This window comes from Diabrotica undecimpunctata, chromosome 4 (genome assembly GCF_040954645.1).
Source record: "Diabrotica undecimpunctata isolate CICGRU chromosome 4, icDiaUnde3, whole genome shotgun sequence".
Lineage (NCBI taxonomy): Eukaryota > Metazoa > Arthropoda > Insecta > Coleoptera > Chrysomelidae > Diabrotica > Diabrotica undecimpunctata.
Genome location: NC_092806.1, coordinates 159439068 through 159444396, shown reverse-complemented (window position 1 = coordinate 159444396; position 5329 = coordinate 159439068).

The window sequence follows — 5329 nt, the reverse complement described above, 5'->3', positions numbered from 1 at the left end:
CTCTCCAGTGTGCGTTCTTAAGTGATTTTTCAAATTGCTTTTTTGAGAAAATTGCTTAAAACAAATTTCACACTTGTAAGGTTTCTCTCCAGTGTGCGTTCTTAAATGATTTTTTGAATTGCTTATTTCAGAAAACTGCTTAAAACAAATTTCACACTTGTAAGGATTTTCCCCAGTGTGGAGTCTCAAATGTTTTTTCAAAGTACGTGTTTCACTAAACCGTTTAAAACAAATTTCACACTTGTAAGGTTTTTCCCCAGGGTGCAGTCTCAAATGTTTTTTTAAAGTACCCGTTCCACTAAACTGTTTAAAACAAATTTCACACTTGTAAGGTTTCTCTCCAGTGTGCGTTCTTAAGTGATTTTTCAAATTGCTTGTTTGAGAAAACTGCTTAAAACAAATTTCACACTTGTAAGGTTTTTCCCCAGTGTGCAGTCTCAAATGTTTTTTCAGAATACCTGTTTCACTAAACTGTTTGAAACAAATTTCACACTTGAGAGGTTTTTCTCCAGTGTGCAGTCTCAAATGTTTTTTCAAATTACCTATTTCACTAAACTGTTTAAAACAAATTTTACACGTGTAAGGTTTTTCCCCAGTGTGCAGTCTCAAATGTTTTTTCAAAATACCTGTTTCACTAAACTGTTTAAAACAAAATTCACACTTGTAAGGTTTCTCTCCAGTGTGTCTTTTTAAGTGATTTTTCAAATTGCTTATTTGAGAAAACTGCTTAAAACAAATTTCACACTTGTGAGGTTTTTCTCCAGTGTGCGTTCTTAAATGATTTTTCAAATTGCTTTTTTGAGAAAATTGCTTAAAACAAATTTCACACTTGTGAGGTTTTTCTCCAGCGTGCACTCTTAAATGTATTTTCAAATTACCTTCTGTAGTAAACTGCTTAAAACAAATTTCACATTTGTAAAGTCTTTTTCCGGTCACAAATTTTATATTTTTATTTAATGTTTTTACTTCAGAATGTTGATTCATATAATTTTCTTCGTGAGGTGAATGTTCAGTTATTTTCTCCATAATTTCCATATTGTACTCTTGAACACCATCTAAAAATCAAACTGACTATAATTTAAACATTTGAGGGTAAGAGAAATGAATGTAAAAACAAAGATATGTGTAGTATCATAAGAAATATTTTGTGCAAACTTAGCTTTAAGAAATATGACAGAAGGAATGGTTTCCGCCAAGCGATATAATTAGAGATTAGCTTGGCCCCTTATGTAGAAGCTTAGATCGTAGTCAGTTTTGTATTATACAATTTAATAATAAAGTGCCAAACGCTAATTTAGAGCCTATTTGTTTTCTGCTCCTCGGTCACAACAATATAAATTAATCAAATTCAATAAAATACAAGACAATGAAAAGAAACAGGGGGGACAAAGAGAAACAAACAACAAAACAACTAGACGTACAAAAATTGAAACAACAATATATCAAACAGATCTATGAGACACAAATAATACAAACAACGACAAATGCAGGCAGTGCAGGACCGAAAAATATTGTGAAGAATTTGTAAAGAAAATGTCTTAAATCCAAAATTTCGTTTTTTCGATGTTTTAATTATATTAAAAATGTTATAGGTTTCTTCAGGTTTCGAATAGTTTTATGCACCAAAACGGCTTATTTAATATTTAAAAGTACATTGGAAAATTGTATTTATTTTCAAAAGGTCTCATTTCCCTACTTGTTTTATTTGCAATGAGTCTTAAATCGGCCTGGCCAATCTATAAGAGCATTAAAGTCACGTGACTTATCATTGCTGTTTTCTCGTTTGCTTTCGTTTTATGTTTATTTGAGTGAATAACGATAATTGCTGATTTTTGAAGAAGAGGTGTGTCTCAGAGGGATCGTGCTGCTAGAAAAAGATCACGAGCACCTATACAGTGGACGAAAAATATAGATAAAACACGTAAATAGGTCACGGATAACTTGTATACGTAATCGTAGACATTATCGATTATTATTCCATTAATAATGGCTGAATGAAAGTATTTTTGATTTTGAACTTTTTGGACAATAGGTACACAGTGTTTAGGAAAGATAGGTCAGAGCATAGGCTGCGAGGTGGAGAAGTACTTTTAGCAATTAAAAATGAACTACCTTATGAACTTGTTAATGTTACCTGTGATAGTAATTGTGTAATACTTGAGATAACTTTAAAAAACTTTACCCTTTATGTTTCCGTTGTGTATTTTATACCTAAAGTTGATGTTGTGATGTATGACAATTATTTTAATTTGTTTGAGAATATTTTATTATCAATAACTCAAATGTGATGTTACTAGGAGATTTCAATTTGCCCCATTTAATGATAACAGTTTTTTGGATTGTGATAAAAATGTGCTGATGCAGCAGTTTCTTAATATTAATAACTTGCAACAAATAAATAAAATTCCTAATTGCATGAATAGATTTTTAGATTTTGCTCTAACTAATATTGATGTTTGTACTGTGGCAAGGTCTGACTGTCCATTAGTGGCTAAAGATTCGTGTCACCCCGCTCTCATCTGAGCAGTGCTGAACGAGGTCAGCATTTAACAGTTGTATGTTCAATGAATGCAATTGGTACTTTTGTACGACCTTCATTTATTTTTCCCAGAAAAAGGTTCAAAAATGAATTAATGGACGCTGCCCCACCGGGAAGTGTTGTTTTTTGCCAGGAGAAAGGGTGGATGTCTTCAGACATTTTTGTTCAATGGCTTAAAAATTTTATTCACTATACCAAAGCTTCGAATGAGAACAAAAAATTATTATTGTTAGATGACCACAGTAGTCATAAGGGACTGGAAGTCTTACAAGTTGCAAAAGAAAATGGTATTGTACTTTTGTGCTTTTTACCACACTGTTCCCACCGGGTGCAGCCACTCGAAGTGGGCTTTTTTAGTCCTCTATAAACCTATTACAGCCAAGAGATTCAAAATTGGTTAAAACAAAATCCTGAAAGACTCGTTACGCACTTTCAAGTTGCTGGGTTGTTTAAACAGCTTACCTTAAAAGTGCTACTCCTGCTAATGCCATAAATGCCTTTGCCAAAACAGTGATTCAACCTTTTAATCCTGATATTATTGAGGAATGGATGTTCGCTCCATCATCGGTTACATATAAACTTATAGACAGCAATCAAGATCGAACTCAAAACATCCATCTAAACAAACCAGATTATAATCTAGAAGAAAACTTAGAAAGTGGACAAAATCACCCACCTAAACTGCCAACTGCCAACGGGTCCTTCTAGAAAATACTCGACAAGATTTTCTTCACATAACAATCCAAGATTTATCACCCATTCCAAGTGTTTCGCAGTCAAACACAAAAAAACAAAAGAAGTGTGGAAAAACAGGGGTAATAAATTCAACCCCTGAAATTCAAGAATTGAAAGATAAGTTTGTTGAAAAAGAAAATGTAGAACGAAGAAAACTGACAAACAAAGTTAAACGACAAATAAAGCAGAAGATAGAACCTAAAGGGAAAGCTACGTACAACAGTGGATTAGAACGGAAATCTGTAGATGACACTTTTCCTGAAAAACGAACATTATGCCAAATGGCAAAAGAAGGGATAGAGAGAAATAATGAGAAGGAACAAGAATTCGCGAGCGATAACGAAAATTTTGAAGATGATGATTCCGACGTCGCTTGCTTGTATTGTAATGGCCTGTATCGTATCTCAAAGTCGAAAGAATGCTGTATTAAATGTCAGGAGTGCCAATCCTGGTGTCACTTTGACTGCGCTGGGGTCGATAAAAAATGGAAGATATTTTATTGTGATTTATGTTCTTAATTGTTTTAATATGTGTTACTTTTTTATTTGTTGTATTATTGTTCATATAATTATCCCATCATAATCAAGGAATGTGCCTATGATGGCACACTTGACATTTCTGATATTTCAATTTTTTAATATAAAAATCCACATTAACTATGACCTTTATATGTCCAGCTTAATTGGTACATTCAACTGAACTAGAAAAAAAAATTGTAACAAATATGATCATGTATTTTAATAAAAAAAAAAACGAGAGGTGAAGTTAGGTATGCCATCATAGGCATACTTTCCCTTTACATATTAATACTATTAAATTTACTACAACAAAAGGTAACAAACTTCGACATTCTCTCGTCTATATTAATTGATCAGATGATTATTTTAACTCTATGTAACAGCAACGAGGAAACCCGAAAAAATAAAAGGATAAGTAAAGGAAAAGGATAAAAATCTAAAACGCAATTCGAAATGTTTAACAAAAAGTTTATGAAATTTTTATGATATACTTACAAAGTGGACAAAAAAATAAAATAGTTTTAAAATGTATAATAAACAGTTAGTTGTTTTATATTACAAATAAGAGCAAGTTTTTCTTATTTTTCGAAAGTACTTTTTCTTTATTCTAAAAACGCAATTTTGACAAGTAAAATCGTCTATTTCTCTAAATTACGCTAACTAAAATAAACATTCCATTATGAAATTGCATATAACGAATATAAGTGCAATGTATGGGAAAACCTCTAAAACAAATTTCACTTTTTAAAATCTTTTCTCGTACGGCTTTTCTCTACTTTATAGTTTTTCTCTAGCATGTATTCGCAAATTATTTTTGAAGTTATACTTCTATACGCGCGCTCCACGTTGGAAATTTGTACGGGAGTGAATCGGTGAAATCATTACATATGTAAGATCATGAGTAAGAAAGAGACAGAAGATATATTTTCTCTCTCGAGAATAAAAATGTTCCTTTTGTATATATATATATATATATATATATATATATATATATATATATATATATATATATATATATGTATATATATATATATATATATATATATATATATATATATATATATGTATATATATATATATATATGTATATATATATATATATATATATATATATATATATATATATATAATATATTAATATTATTATTTATGTGATATGTTTTGTATTATTTATTAAATGTTCATATTTATTTTAGACTTTTGTATTTCAAAATAATAATCTCAATAAATCACTATATGACCGAGAACTGTCAATTTTGAAATACGTTTTGTGTCATGTCTAATTGGCAAATATTTTACCTGTTTGGTTCATACGCTGGTGTATGTGAGTTCGAATCCCAATATGAATTTCTTATTTTATATTATTATTTTATTAAATTTTAAAATAAAATCGAAATTTACAACATAATCCTAGTTGTTGTGGCCGTGGTAACCCAGGTTCGAATTCTGGTTACGGCAATGTGCTAACATGTCACGGTGAGGCAATTTTTTGTTTTTTTTTTTGTTAAAAAATATTTAAAAACATTAATTACTGTGT